The sequence below is a fragment of the Periplaneta americana genome, chromosome 7 (genome assembly GCF_040183065.1).
Source record: "Periplaneta americana isolate PAMFEO1 chromosome 7, P.americana_PAMFEO1_priV1, whole genome shotgun sequence".
Lineage (NCBI taxonomy): Eukaryota > Metazoa > Arthropoda > Insecta > Blattodea > Blattidae > Periplaneta > Periplaneta americana.
The window spans coordinates 31645093-31662461 of NC_091123.1; the positions used below are offsets into that span (position 1 = coordinate 31645093).

General features: G+C 33.8%; 1 protein-coding gene across 5 annotated transcripts in view; it reads left to right on the plus strand.

The window, feature by feature from the left end:
- Positions 1–17369, plus strand: part of Hexim (Hexamethylene bisacetamide inducible) — a 215254-nt gene that overhangs the window by 131769 nt on the left and 66116 nt on the right. For 4 of the 5 annotated variants that reach the window (XR_011332944.1, XR_011332947.1, XR_011332946.1 and 1 more), the window contains one exon: positions 8337–8425. The exons of the other annotated variant lie outside the window; for it this stretch is intronic. The gene's annotated coding sequence lies outside the window, so the exon portion shown is untranslated. The remainder of the gene's footprint in view (positions 1–8336; positions 8426–17369) is intronic. 5 annotated transcript variants of the gene reach the window in all.

Here is a 17369-nt window from a genome sequence, read left to right on the forward strand (position 1 = left end):
TAAACTAAACTTTATTACATTCCCATGCTTCTTGTGGTCTTCTTGTCTTCAGAAGTGATAGGAAACTTCATACTGATACTTGAACAACTGCAGTAGGGACTGCAATGTATAGAAATTTCTGCCTGAATTTTAGCATGTACACAAAGTATTGTGAAAATATTTTTCAAATTTAAACTAAAATTTATTACATTCCAATGCTTCTTGTGGTCTTGTTGTTTTCAGTAGTGATAGGAAACTTCATACTGATACTTATACAACTGCAATATGGACTGTAATTTATAGAAATTGCTAACTGAATTTAAGCATATAAAGAGCTGCAATACCGACCTAACTTTTGTAAAAATATTTTTCAAGTTTAAACTAAAATTTATTACATTCTCATGTTTCTTGTGGTCTTGTCGTCTTCAGTAGTGATGGGAAACTTCATATTGATACTTATACAACTGCAATATGGACTGTAATGTATAGAAATTTGTACCTGAATTTTAGCATGTACGCAAAGTATTGTGGAAATATTTTTCAAATTTAAACTAAACTTTATTACATTCTTATGCTTCTTGTGGTCTTGTTGTCTTCAGTAGTGATAGGAAACTTCATATTGGTCCTTAAACAAGTGCAATAGGGACCGTAATGTATAGAAATTGCTAACTGAATTTAAGCATGTACACAAAATATTGTGAAAATATTTTTCAAAATTAAACTAAAATTTAATACATTCAAATGCTTCTTGTGGTCTTTTTGTCTTCAATTGTGATAGGAAACTTCATACTGATACTTAAACAACTGCAATAGGGACTGTAATGTATAAAAATTTCTACCTGAATTTTAGCATGTACACAAAATCTTGTGAATATATTTTTCAAATTTAAACTAAATTTTTTACATGCCAATGCTTCTTGTGGTCTTGTTGTCTTCAATAGTGATAGGAAACTTCATACTGATACTTAAACAACTACAATTGGGACTATAATGTATAGAAATTGCTAACTGAATTGATACAGACCTGCAATACCGACCTAACTGTTGTAAAAATATTTTTCAAATTTAAACTAAAATTTATTACATTCCCATGCTTCTTGTGGTCTTGTTGTCTTCAATAGTGATAGGAAACTTCATACTGATACTTAAACAACTACAATTGGGACTATAATGTATAGAAATTGCTAACTGAATTGATACAGAGCTGCAATACCGACCTAACTGTTGTAAAAATATTTTTCAAATTTAAACTAAAATTTATTACATTCCCATGCTTCTTGTGGTCTTGTTGTCCTCAATAGTGATAGGAAACTTCATACTGATACTTAAACAACTGCAATAGGGACTGTAATGTATAAAAATATCTACCTGAATTTTAGCATGTACACAAAATCTTGTGAAAATAATTTTCAATTTTAAACTAAAATTTTATACATTCCCATGATTCTTGTGGTCTTGTTGTCTTCAATGGTGATAGGAAACTTCACACTGATACTCAAACAACTGCAATAGGGACTGTAATGTATAAAAATTTCTACCTGAATTTTAGCATCTACACAAAATCTTGTGAAAATATTTTTCAAATTTAAACTAAAATTTAATACATTCACATGCTTCTTGTGGTCTTGTTGTCTTCAATTGTGATAGGAAACTTCATACTGATACTTAAACAACTGCAATAGGGTCTGTAATGTATAAAAATTTCTACCTGAATTTTAGCATGTACACAAAATCCTGTGAAAATATTTTTCAAATTTAAACTAAAATTTAATATATTCACATGCTTCTTGTGGTCTTGTTGTCTTCAATTGTGATAGGAAACTTCATACTGATACTTAAACAACTGCAATAGGGACTGTAATGTATAAAAATTTCTACCTGAATTTTAGCATGTACACAAAATCTTGTGAAAATATTTTTCAAATTTAAACTAAAATTTTTTACATTCCAATGCTTCTTGTGGTCTTGTTGTCCTCAATAGTGATAGGAAACTTCATACTGATTCTTAAACAACTGCAATTGGGACTGTAATATATAGAAATTGCTAACTGAATTTATACAGAGCTGCAATACCGACCTAACTGTTGTAAAAATATTTTTCAAATTTAAACTAAAATTTATTACATTCCCATGCTTCTTGTGGTCTTCTTGTCTTGAGTAGTGATAGGAAACTTCAAACTGATACCTAAACAGCTGCAATAAGGACTGTAATGTATAAAAATTTGTACCTGAATTTTTAGCATGTAAACAAAATACTGTGAAAATATTTTTCAAATTTAAACTAAACTTTATTACATTCCCATGCTTCTTGTGGTTTTCTTGTCTTCAATAGTGATAGGAAACTTCATACTGATACTTAAACAACTGCAATAGGGACTATAATGTATAAACATTTCAACCTGAATTTTTAGCATGTAAACAAAATATTGTGAAAATATTTTTCAAATTTAAACTAAACTTTATTATATTCCCATGCTTCTTGTGGTCTTGCTGTTTTCAGTAGTGATAGGATACTGATACTTAAACAACTGCAATTGGGACTGTAATGTATAGAAATTGCTAACTGAATTTATACAGAGCTGCAATACCGACCTAACTGTTGTAAAAATATTTTTCAAATTTAAACTAAAATTTATTACATTCCCATGCTTCTTGTGGTCTTGTTGTCCTCAATAGTGATAGGAAACTTCATACTGATTCTTAAACAACTGCAATTGGGACTGTAATGTATAGAAATTGCTAACTGAATTTATACAGAGCTGCAATACCGACCTAACTGTTGTAAAAATATTTTTCAAATTTAAACTAAAATTTATTACATTCCCATGCTTCTTGTGGTCTTCTTGTTTTCAGTAGTGATAGGAAACTTCATACTGATACTTAAACAGCTGCAATAGGGACTGTAATTTATAAAAATTTGTACCTGAATTTTTAGCATGAAAATAAAATACTGTGAAAATATTTTTCAAATTTAAACTAAACTTTATTACATTCCCATGCTTCTTGTGGTCTTCTTGTCTTCAGTAATGATAGGAAACTTCATACTGATACTTAACAACTGCAATAGGGACTGTAATGTATAAACATTTCTACCTGAATTTTTAGCATGTAAACAAAATATTGTGAAAATATTTTTCAAATTTAAACTGAACTTTATTACATTCCCATTCTTTTTGTGGTCTTCTTGTCTTCAATAGTGATAGGAAACTTCATACTGATACTTAAACAACTGCAATATGGACTCAATGTATACAAATTTGTACCTGAATTTTTAGCGTGTAAACAAAATATTGTGAAAATATTTTTCAAATTTAAACTAAACTTTATTACATTCCCATGCTTCTTGTGGTCTTCTTGTCTTCAGTAGTGATAGGAAACTTCATACTGATACTTAAACAACTGCAATAGGGACTGCAATGTATAGAAATTTCTACCTGAATTTTAGCATGTACACAAAGTTTTGTGAAAATATTTTTCAAATTTAAACTAAAATTTATTACATTCCAATGCTTCTTGTGGTCTTGTTGTTTTCAGTAGTGATAGGAAACTTCATACTGATACTTAAGGAACTGCAATAGGGACTTGCTAACTAAATTTAAGCATATACACAACATCAATACAGACCAAAATATTGTGAAAAAATTTTTCAAATTTAAACTAAAATTTATTATATTCCCATGCTTCTTGTGGTCTTGTTGTCTTCAATAGTGATAGGAAACTTCACACTGATACTTAAACAACTGCAATAGGGACTGTAATGTATAGAAATTGCTAACTGAATTTAAGCATATGCACAGCTGCAATACCGACCTAACTGTTGTAAAAATATTTTTCAAATTTAAACTAAAATTTATTACATTCCCATGCTTTTTGTGGTCTTGTTGTCTTCAATTGTGATAGGAAACTTCATACTGATACTTAAACAACTGCAATAGGGACTGTAATGTATAGAAATTACTAATTGATATCAAGGAAATACACAGCTGCAATAACGTGCATAATGTTGGAAAAAAAAAAATATATATATTTTTTTTTAATTACAGTAGACTTTATTACTTTCCCATGTTTCTTCTGTTCTTGTTGTTGCAATAATGAAGGCCACTTCAATCTGATACTTAAACAACTGCTGTAGGGTAGTAATGTATAGAAATTGCTAGGAAATTTAAGGAATTATACAGCTGCAATACCGACCATAGTGTTGTAAAAATATTTTTCAAATATACACTAAATTTCATTACTTTACCATGCTTGTTGTTGTCTTTTTGTCTTCCATATTGATAGGCGATATCATACTGATACTTAAACAACTGCAATATGAACTGTACTGTATAAAAATTGCTAACTGATTTTATGCAAATACCGACTGAAGTGTTGTAAAAATATTTTTCAAATTTAATCTAAAATTTATTACATTCCCATTCTTCTTGTGGTCTTGTTGTCTTCAATAGTGATAGGAGACTTCATACTGATACTTAAACAACTGGAGTATTGATGTGTAGAAATTGCTAACTGAATTTATACATAGCCTATACAGCATTGTAATTCTAACTGTTGTGTTTGATAATTATTTGTCCAATTTATACTAAGATGTATTACTTTCCCATGTTTCTTGTTGTCTTCTTGTGTTGGATAATGTTTGACGACAACATACTTATACCTAGACTGCTGCATTATAGGCTCTAGTATTTTATAGAGATAACCTAATTGATGGAAAATCTGATACACCTGCTGCTGTTTTCTGCTTTTGCATAATAATTGATTGCAGACTAATAGTGATAAGGCTGTAATACAGACTGGTCTGTTGGAAAAAGAATTTTTAATATTCATTCTAAGATAAATTGAAGAGTGTGATCTCAAGAGTCACTCTGTCCATTTGGCTATTTGTATGACTTACACGTTTATGAATTTTTGAAAGACCTCAATCATATATTAAGCTTATTTTGTCTTCAATGTTCTATGTACAGTTTTAACACTAATATAAGTATGATTATCTTTACAACTTGTTTGTTTCAGGAAATTACCTTTGTGTCTTCCTAAACAATGTCAGTTCTCTTCTAAATGTCTGTGTAATTGTGCATGTCAGTTGAAAACTCGTTCAGTCCTTAGACCTGTGTATAAAAAAAATTAGGCAAGTCCTTTCACAAGAATGGACTGTATGAGGTTTGTAATCCCAATACATTCGTATCTTTCATGTGTGCTGTTGTTTAATACTAATTGACGTCTTCATAGTGTTATTAATACACAGCTGCTATAGGAAGTGTAGTGTAACATAGAGATATCTAACTTCATTCTAAGACTTAAACATGTCTCACAGTAGTCTTGTTTTTTACTTTTACATCTTTATTAACTTTATATTATTATTTATACAGCTACAATACGGATACAAGTGTTAGAAAAATATTTTTCAAGTTATCATAATCATAATCATTTATTACATCCACTGATCATGTACATGATATGGGACATGTCATATTTACAGACTAATAATTAATTACATAATATACATAAAAGTAATAACTATAATTAAATGCGACACAAATACAAATATAAAAAACTTGGAACTTGATTGAAGAAAACTACAGGTCGGTCGAATTCGGCTATAAAACCCGTTTGCAGTATGTCTTGAAGTCAGGAGTCAACTTCAACCATCGCGTCTTTCATGAGAAGACATCCTTCAAGAAATCAGGATCTGGAAAAGAGGAAGTAAAATTTTTTTAAGTAAGGCGTTCTTTTTCTATTCAGTTATGACAATTTTCAATAATTTCGTTCATACTGTAAGAGCAATTTTTGATTAAAATTTTGTAAAGAGCTTTCTTAAATTTCTGATGTGCAGATATTTCTTTAAGATAATTTGGTAGGCTATTGTACATAAGAAGACCAGCATGAATGAAACTGTTTTTATATAGAGTTGTGTTAAAACTTTCAATAAAAATATTATCTTTATTTCTTGTATTGTACTGGTGTGTGTCTGAATTTGTAGGAAAGCTATGCAAATTATATTTGATAAAATTTAAGGTTTCATAAATATAAATACAGGGTAATGGCAAGATATGTAATTTTTTGAAGAATGGTCTGCAGCTGGTAGTTTGAGACACTTGAACTATGGCTCTAATAGCTCTCTTTTGTAGCTTAAATATTTGGATTTCATTGGGTGAATTACCCCAAAAGATTATACCATACGTTAGGATAGAGTGAAAGTATGCAAAGTACAATGTGCGAGCAGATTCAATAGATGATGCTCTTGTTAGTAATCGCAAGGCAAAGCAAATTTTACTTAATTTCTTCCCTAGTTCCTGAAGGTGTACAGACCATTTTAAATGTTCAACTAGCCATATACCAAGAAATTTTGTACTGTTAGAATACTGAATTGTTTCATTTTGATACTCTATGACCGGCCACTCAGAATTATTATTTTGTGAATGATGAAAAGAAATGGCTATGGTTTTCGTAGGTTTGTTTTCTACATTCCTATTCTTCTTGTGGTCTTCTTGGTATGAATAAAACTGAAGACTTCATAGTAATCTTTGGATGGTTGGAATAGAGAAAGGATTGTTGCACTGAATTTGGGAACTTCATGTCAGGACTTGTACAATTTAGACAGTGTTTTTTTTTGTCGAGCTTTTACTTAATAATTGACTTTACACTAATACTTATACATCTGCAATACCATCTGAGTTGATGGATAAAAATTTCACAAATTCATACTACAATAATTATTACAGTCCCATGAATTTTAAGGTCTTGTTGTGATGAATAATATTTGAGTACTTGATACACAACTATAATAGGGACTGTTCTCTTGCATAGGAATTGTTAACTTCATTCCAGGACTTAAAGAAGTTCTGTACTGCCATTGCTTTGTGCTTTTACATAATAATGGACATTGCACTAACTAATACCTATACCACTATAATACTGACTGAGTTGTAGGAGAATTTATTTTCAAATTTAAGCAAATATTTATTACAGTACTTCCCCATGCTTCTTGTGGTCTTGTTCTTTTTAATAAGAGATAGTGATTTGATATTGGTAACCCGTCAGTGATTCGACCTTATGAAAACTCGCCTTTTTTCTGTGAATCAGTAAGGAAATGCACGAAATTGATATACATATTCTTCTCCTCCATGCCGCCTATCTTTTCTACCTCGTTTGAGCGAACAGGAACTTTCGGCCTTTATTTTCGGTGTAAAATTGAGGTCGAGACTCAATTTTTTTTTTGTATTCAATAATAATATGTATGACTCGGCTACAATCCAAAAATGTAAGTACCGGTACATTATTTTGTACCTTAACATGGTAATGTTGTAGGTCTAGAAAACAATTATCCTAATAACACAGTCTAGTATGTAATCAGGAAGCTTGAGTTCTTGAGGATACTAGGGACAATAAACTGTGCTGGTACTATTTCGCATTGTCTGTGATGAGGTGATAGTAGCATCCTGGTGATGCATATTCCCTACGTATTGAGCTTCGTGACTGTATATACTGGACTGTGCTAATAAAATAGCTATTCGTATTATTCCATTTTTTTTTTCACCAAAGGATCATACTAGAAGTGAACTTGGTGACAAAATTAATATTCTTAATCAGCACGTGGTTTTATTAGGAAAGTGTGTTGATTTTATTCATAACCAAGAAGTGGCTTTATTAGGAAAGTGTATTGATTTTATTTCTTCCCAGAATACAGAGTTTGAATCATCTGTATCTTCATAGTATGAATGTAAAGACAACCGCTTTAGTTAGTCCGAGTTCGAATAATATATCAAGAGGGAAAGTAATCATAATGATTTTGGAGTTAAGATTAATGAGGAAGTGGTTAATAGTGCTGTCATAGTAAGTGCCTATATAATCCAAATTCTGAGCAACGATGGACAGACGTGTTTCACAAACACAAAAGACCTAAACGACCAATCATTAATGGTTTGTGTGTTGATCGTTGAAGCTTGAGATTTGAGCAGTGGATTTGAGAGAGCAACATACAAGATTTACCCAAGACCAATGTTGCCAATTCAGCAGTTTTTCCGCTAGATCTGGCGTTTTTCTGTGTTACTTTATCGGATAAAATTTATGCTGATATAGAGTTTTAGCAGGTATTTTTAGCACTTACAATGGCAAAATAATTTCGTTTTACATTGACAATTTAGCCATTTAGCGGTTTCTGCACTCTGTCATAGCGGGTTTTTAAAAATCTTGTTGGCGACACTGCCCAAAACTGTTCCACTCGTGTATAGACGAAATTCATAAACAAAAACAGAGAATTTAATAATTTTTTTTTTTGACATGTACTGTAGTTTTCCAGTGGTTTGTATTGTGAAATTATCATCTAAGTATCGCACATTATTCGTCTTTGTACGCAGAACATGTGGAAGCAGCTGTGGCCTAAGAATGTCTGGATTAGTTCCATCCACATCTTCGGCAAGAAATCTCAAGAATGTCAGTGTAACAGGTAATATTATTAATATCTTAAATTCAAATGTCCATTCGCTATCTAATAAACTTAATGAACTCTAGGTCCTTCGGAGGGCGCGCTTCCGTACAAGGGCAGTGGTATTTCCTGTAAGGTTAGGTTAGGTTATCTACAATATGATCTAGGGTTAGAGCCCAGTTTAGGTGTGTGTGTGTGTGTGTGTGTGTATTAATAAAAAATTAGAGGCTAGAAAATATTGAGAATAGAACACATGTTTATGTGACATTTTTTTCGATTAATACACATACACCTAAACTGGATTCTAACTTTAGAGAAATGCCACTGCCCCTGTACGGAAGCGCGCCCCCAATACAATATACAGAGTGGTCTGTGACATTCCCTCCAGCACTTGGTGGCAAGCGGGCCCGCCGTCAGTGCTTGTCATTCCTGGTGAACGGGGTCTGCTACAGTCGCAAGCTACAGTTTTTCTCTCTCTCTGTCTGTCTTCTCTCTCTTTCCCTGCCTTCAAGGCGACGGCAAATGGTCACATTGCAACTGACAGTTGCCTATGAGCCCACAATAGTTAATTGTGAATGCTCACATTTAAATACATTTATTTTAACAATATTTCCGTTCTCGTTCTTGTTTCCGTTCCTGGTTCATTGTGGACCAGCCTTTAGTTGACGATTGTGGTTTAATAAGGCACCGCAAAAGTTTACATTATAACAAAGGATTTATCTTGTTGAGTGTTACTTACTCGATAACGAAGAATTGTGAAACTGTGCGACGACGTTTTGCAACTCAATTTCCTGGTGTTCCCGTTCCACATAGGACGACTATATTAAATCTCTTAAAATGTTAGGGAAACGGGGTCAGTTCTGAATAAATGTGGAAAGAGAAACCCAAGTGTACTCAATGAGATAGGTGGAACATTCTCCTCGAAAATCTTTCCTCTGTTTTTCACAAGAAATGGGTGTTTTGAAAACCGCAGCACTTAGAGCGACTAAAACTCTTAAATTTAACCCCTACAGAGTGACAATAGTAGGCCTACATGAATTACAGCCTAGGGATAATGTGAGTCATGTGAATTTTTGTAACTGAGTTTTACAAAGTGTTGCCGATGGTGTTGTGGATCCTACAGTAATTATTTTCGCAGATGAAGCATGGTTTCACTTACATGACCATATTATAATACAAAACAATAGATACTGGAGTACAGAAAATTCTCATCCCATTCATGAAACACCTTCACATGATGAGAAAGTTGGTGTATGGTGCGCTATAACTGCATATAGGATTATAGGGCCTTTATTTTTCGATGGTACAGATATAGAACACAAATACTCAATCCATTTTTTGAACAGTTAATTGATATCGAATATCAGAGTGCTTATTTCCAACAGGATTCAGCAACTGTCCATACAACAGCCAAAATATTGAATTTGATAAGCGAAATAATATTCGAGGACATGGTTATTAGTAGAGGATTATGGCTCTCTACGTATCCCGATTTATCTGCCTGCGATTTTTATTAATGAGGAAGTCTAAAAAAAAAAGTAGGCCTATACAAAGACAATCCGCACACAATCCGTGAGATAAAAAAGACAGTATTGTACGAGAAATCGAGAGAATTACAGAAGACGAACTTGCACGTGTAAATGCATTTCCCTTGGAGATGTCAGGAATGTGTTATAGCAGAGGGACACCGTTTTCAACATCTTATGTAGTCAAGGTTAGTAAACAATATGAATACTGTAATTTTAATAGCTGACTCGTAGCGACTGTAGTGAACCCATTCACAATCGCTGACGCCGGGCCTGCTTGCTGCCAAATGCCGTAGAGAATGCCACAGACCACTCTGTATTAGAAATGAGTGGTTTTTGGAGTTTTACGTTCATGCACATTACTTTCACGAATTAGCCCCCAAATGTAGTTTCCTATCATGTTCTCATTGTACTGTCCTTGGTAGCAACATTCATAATCTATTATATCCTGGTGGAAATGTTCACCTTGCCCCTTCGAATATGCTACCATATTCTCCTTGAATTGACCAAGGTGAGAATCCAGGATATGGACTTTGAGGGACATCCTGCAGTCTGTTATGCTGTACGGTACTTGTTTACCAAAGTCTCAACCAACTGCACATAGTTTTCGTGCTGATGATTGCCCAGGAAACTGCGAAATTTATTAATCCGAGAAACGTGATCTATAAAGTTTAAGAGAACGTAAAGTCTGTTTTCTGTTGGATGAAATGTACAACGGGAGAAAGGCATTCTCAAATTTGAAGGAAAACCCGTTTTTCTAATGGTTGAAATTCTCAGTGTGTAGATATATGGAGTCAGAACAACGGACTCAACTTGTAATCATAAAACTGTTGAGTGCTGCAAATTGTAAAAGAACTAGGCTACAAATGTCGCTAGTGTGGCACGTCTTGTGGCCACATGTAGCTACATTTAACGCAGAAACTGAGCAACATTTGTAGCATTGTCTGGCCACCCATTTTGCGACAATTCCGGCAGCTACATTTGTCGCAGAAAACCTGCGACATTTACAGCTCGTCTGGCCATAGCCTTACTGAAAAATGTGATGTGTGCCCACGTGCATGTCAACATCTGCAGATGTCTGATAAAAGTTCATAACTATATCAGCAAATTCCCTTTCTGCTAGACAAATAGATTTTTACAACTCATTATCTTCCTTTTTTGAAGATTTTCTAATGTAAAATATTTCCTTAGATTATAAATGAATAGAGACAGTGCTACAGGGTAGTTATACCCTGGGGTACAAATGTCCCCCTTCTTTTCCAAAAAGATTATGTCTCAATGGCACATGTTTCTGTATTGATAAATTGTTTTAGCGATCATTAACTGGAATATGTATCACATTTACTCGCACACACGAAAGAGATTGCAGAGAGTTTGCCCTTGTGCTAGGAATTCTCCTTCTGATCAGTGTGTCACACAGTGTGCAAAAACGCAAATTTAACTGTACAAAATTAATAACTTCTATGCATTCTAACGGATTGTTATGAAACTTTGTACAGACCTTATAGGTAGCACACATTTTTTCTGTACAAACTCTGATAACTAGAGGGCAGATGTTGATGACCTAAAAGTCTACTGCGACCACAATTTGTTTTGTCATTCACACTCCCTCATCTGGACGATCTGGTAACAAAAGTGAAGCGCGGAAGGAGGAGGAGACGGAGAATGAAGGCACTGACATGGACCACCCCGACTGAAACACGTTGTAAACCCTCGTTAAAATCTATAGTTTTCCCTTAAAACCTTCATTTTGTTGCATGTTCTTTTCCTTTATCTTAGTAAAATTCCAGGAAGTTGCCTCGTCTTTCCGAGATTTGCAGGGCAGTCATTGAAACAAGGTGACTAATTTTTAAGAAGTTGTGGTGCGAGTACTTTGAATAATATTTAAATGTCATTTTCTTTTAATTTCATGTCATTTTTCCATTAGTTTAAGGGCATTTTAATGATCATTTTAAGTAGACTTTTAGGTCATCAACATCTGCCCTCTAGTTATCAGAGTTTGTACAGAAAAAATATGTGCTACCTATAAGGTCTGTACAAAGTTTCATAACAATCCATTAGAATGCAGAGAAATGGTTAATTTTGTCCAGCTACTAGATTTGCGTTCTCATCCACAGTGTGTTTGTTAGGGTTAGATAAAAATGTGACCAATATATTTTTAACTTGATGTTTGATGTCATGTGAATAATTTGAAGGCCTAAAACATTCACACAGTGATTAAAAACTTCCTCATTCCATGATTATTTTCTGCTGTTAAGCCAAACATGGAACAGTTCCCGTCGTGTTACCGTGTACCTCACCACTGAAAGAAATTGCAAGAATGTGCAAACTTTAAAACAAGGATTCAAGACTCTGGCTATAGATGTATTAAGAATTGTGTGATCGCTTTTTAAATGTCACAATTTCTCATTCTAGAGGATAACTATAGGAATAAGTTTAGTAAGGAAGCATTATGAAACGCTCAAGTAAATTGTGAAATAAGACCAGGATTGTGACAATTTTTTTTTTTTTTTTTGCTACTAACTCTTATTGGATAGAATTCCATTGTTTCAAGTTTTTAAATTCTCTAGTACACAGGTGCATAATTTCACGTTTTCGTAGTTGCATGGCATCAGCTGATGTATATCTGTAATATCATTGATCTGCAGGAAATACAAAATAACATGAAATGAATGTCCACTCAGATTTGGACTTGTAATTATAATGTAATTAACTGAAAATGTTGACGTTTTCATATCCTCTTCCCAACTCGTCTGTTCTAACAAGAATGCTTCTCTTTTGCGTCTTCGCATACTTCATCACAGTTGGAATGTATGTATAGACATCCCCGGTAATTGCTTGTCCTTTGTAGCAACTTGCTCTATCTCTCATGGAAGAGCAAAATCAGACATCTTGCGTTCTCGAACATTTCGGTTATACCTGAAGCATACGCATGAATCTGAGTAAGACAACTGATATGATTAGGATATTCATCCACACATTCATGAAAGACGACGACCTGGTTGGCGAGTTGGTATAGCGCTGGCCTTCTATGCCAAAGGTTGTGGGTTTGATCCCAGGCCAGGTCGATGGCATTGAAGTGTGCTTAAATGCGACAGGCTCATGTCAGTAGATTTACTGGCATGTAAAAGAACTCCTGCGGGACAAAATTCCGGCACATCCGGCGACGCTGTTATAACCTCTGCAGTTGCGAGCTCGTTAAATAAAACATAACATTTAACATTTTCATGAAAGAAATTTTACTTATTGAGATTTTTCATTTTACCATTTACATAATCTGTGTTTCCTGTGAAATCATCAAGTTACATGTTACATTACATGTGAAGTGATTGACATTTTTGAGAATAGAAATTATAATTAGCAGAATGTATTTAGGGTACCAGAATCTTTAATTATGAACGTAGAAATAATTAGACGAGGCCATTTTCAGTTCATATTGGGATTAAGGCTGTTCTTTTACAAAGTATAGGCTACTCAATAATCGTCCTAGAATGGACGATACCAAATCAGAGGTCGTTCAGATGCGACGATCAATTGATTGCAGAAACCGGCAGCTCTCTTGGTTCTTCTGCAGATAGAACAGATATACTGCTTAGTTGGGCTGCTGAAAATGTGGCTACGTCTGGGGGACAGAGAAAGTAAAACTATCCCCTGTAATTCTGTAGTCGATTTGCAAAAGGGGATAAGTCCAAAATAACAGAGTGTTGGGAAATCGCAAAAAAAAAACCATAACAGACTTAAAAGATTCAAATGTTCATGGATCCTGAATGTATGTATGTATGTATGTATGTATGTATGTATGTATGTATGTATGTATGTATGTATGTATGTATGTATGTATGTATCCATAGTGATCTAATTAGAAAAATATATATGAACATTTTAATTTGTTAACGTTAATACATGGGAAGTGAAAGGACTTCTTTTTGGCGCTAGGGGAACTTCATTTAAGTCAACCAAAACCATTCTCCTTTCTCTTAAATTTTCAAATGAGGACATTAACAAAATTTGTCTAATGGTATTGAGAGATTCTTTATCCATTTTATTTACACAATCACTTGTATAACGCTACATAATATTTTTTTTACTTCATTTCATTAGTCTTCATTATACTTTCATCTCATGTTTCTCCAAAATCAAATTGTACTTTATTTTTAAATTTATCATTGTTCCGTATTCTCTCCACAAATCACATTGTCTTTTATTTTTAATTTAACCTCTGCTTTGTATTCTGGATCCTAGTAGTCAGCCGTATATGTCGGCCAGATGCCCCAAATTCTGGAATTTGTTTAGTTTTTGCGATTTTGTTATTTCGGACATGTTGCAAATCGACGACAGAATTAATTACGCAATTTTCTCTTAAGAAATATAATATTGCATCTCTTCTATAATTACGAAATAAAAATATTCTGCACTGACTTCCATATCCAATGAATCAGCATGTTTTGTACATTTAGAAAACTTATAGTTAGTCGAATTTAAGAAACTTTTACATAGATATATTGCTCGTTGAACTACGTTGAGTGCTGTAGAGGAATCAGTGAACGTAAAAGTTTCAACAACTAATCAGGAATTTTAATTAGTACATCGAGACAGTCGATCTCATGTTGAGCGTCAGTAGCTTTAGTTATCTGGGAAGGTTCGTTCAATTTCTAAGCGGTGCGTAAGATTTGATCTTCGGTCTCGAAATCATTTTTCCTTTTGGGCGTACTTCTCAAATGGCGCAGTGGTATTTCCTTTTCAATCTAAAGAGCAGCATCCTTGTAGGATCTGTTTCTGACAAAGTTCGGCGGATGTCATCTTTTTAGGAAAAACGTTGTTCCGTGGGGGCTTATATCAGTACAGAAATATTACTGATATTATGGAATACTCTATTTATCTATTAGGAATCATTCGTTAATCTCTCACCATACAAGTCATCTTATTTTCTCTTGGGAATTTCATTCCTTTGCTGATACAGTTAACTAGTTGACAGTTGACATTTACGTCAACATGGGTGAGTATTCTAGCAACATAGGGGAGAGTCGGGTAGTATCGGACATCGGGTAATATCGGATAGTGAGTTTCTTTCATTTACCACACGATGATAGTACCTGATTGACATGGTTACGTTTCTGTGATGTCGCATAGAGAAACGTAACCATGTCATTCAGGTACTATCATATGGTGGTAGATGAAAGAAACGCACTGTCCGATATTACCCGATGTCCGATACTACCCGACTCTCCCCTATACAGTAAAACCTGTGTGAATGACCACCCCTATTGAGAGACCACTCCTCCTAAAGACCGATTTTTTAAAGAACCGAATTAAAAATCCATAAAACCAATGTAAATCACACCCCTTTTAAGAGACCACCTCTCTCCCCAACCACCGACCAGTGATTGAGCAGCAATTTTCTTAATTTCTCCTTTTTAAAAGACGATACTGTATTTAAAAAATTTACTATTTAGTATTTTATTACATTATTGTAACCTAAATAAATTCCAAGTAATTCGTGTTCTAGATGTTAAAATGATGTTTGGTTAAGTTCTAAATGGTGCCATATTCACGATGAATGCCCACCTCTGTCCTTAATCCCTTAAGAAATGTTGGGGCTTGCTTGGAAAAAGGTACAATGACCGCTTGCAAACGGCCTCCGAGGTATGATAAAGGGTTATTTGCTCCGCTGTTTAACAGTTTCTTGGAAGGTAAGATTTGTCATGCCATATGACGGTTTTACTTTTCGTTTTGTACAGAAAAATCAAATCGTTACTTGTTAATTACAGTGCAATAATTTATATTTCCTTCCTCCTACCTATTAGAAAATCCGGTGATCAACCCACCGATGATGAGGACGAAGTCAAGAGAGAATTTCAATTCGAAAAAATGTGACTAGAACAAGCCTTATTCAACAATCGACACTGCTGAAAGATTATGGAGAACATACAGATGAACTTTTTAACATGTTAAAGGATAGTTTAGAAAATTAGATTGTGAAAACGAAATCAAAAAAAGTTAAGCATGATTTTGTGAAGCGGAGTGTGTAATGAATCAAAGGAGAAAATTGTAAAAATAACGTAAAATAAGAAATAAAGTTCCGATTTCAAGCTTTTATTGTTAGAAAAGTTCCCCATGTTTTTATTTGATTACCATAGAAACGCTTTAACCAATATTTGTGTAAAATAATTCTCCCTATTGAGAGTCCACCCCTCTGAAAGACTAATTTTTCATGGAACCAGCAGTGATCGTTTAATACAGGTTTTACTGTACATAAGTCATTTCGAAACACACCGGCTCGAGACTAATTAGTAGGGCTAGGATTTTGATGAAATTGGACCTTTTTTCTAGTAAGCCAGAAACATAGCTGCTTTAGTATTTTTAGTGTTTTAAGACATATTTGTTGAATTTTTTTGCCTGTTTCAACTCATAAGAGCATCTTTTGTTTTATTCGGACATTTTTGAGGCATTTTCATTTAATTTTGGCCATAAATCCTCATTATTAATATAGAATAATGTTTATTTCCTTTGATATTTGTCTACATATTTTCTCCATTAATACCCATAATTTTTTTTTTACTTGGTTATTTAACGACACTGTATCAACTACGAGGTCATTTAGTGTCGATGGAATTGGTGATAGCGATATGATATTTGGCGAGATGAGGCCGAGGATTCGCTATAGATTACCTGACATTTGTCTTACAGTTGGGAAAAACCTCGGAAAAAACCGAACGATGTAATCAGCCCAAGCGGGAGTCGAACCCGCGATCGAGTGCAACTCCGGATCGGCAGGCAAGCGCCTTAACCGATCAAACTACGCCTATGGCTAATACCCATTATTTTGTATAATATTTTAATCGTTTTTCTACACAAATATTGCCATTTTAACGTAGTACAATCCAACCACCCTTTCAATATAGATTCCTCTATACCTGCTAATTCTGAGTAAGAGTGGCCTTGTGGTGAGCTACATGGAAATTACATCAGGTAAAAGAATTAATTAAAGAGTACCACTTACAAAAAATTATATAAAATTAAATAAACTTAAATGTTGGTACTACTCGTAGAATTTAATTTAATTACTAGTCTAAATATTAAGTAGTACAAAATCTCTTTTCCTACTAAGCCAATTATATAAGAACAATTTTTAGGGCATTTTTGAAAGATTTTTAGGTCATAAATGCATTGTTTTTAGGACATTTTTTCATAATTTATAGGTCATCAAAATCCTAGCCCTACTAATCAGAACACCGTCTTGAAACGTGTCCTTTTTTCTCTCATTAGTGGCTACCCCTACCCTGGTCGTAGTTGTACAAACCGATCCTAAGGGCACTTCTTCTCTTCTTAGCGCACAATACCTTCCTCGCTGTTTCGAATACAAACTCTTCGTTACTGCGATTTGGTTTATGGATTTCTCTTAAGGGGACACTCAACTTAAAAATGGAGAAAAAGTGTCA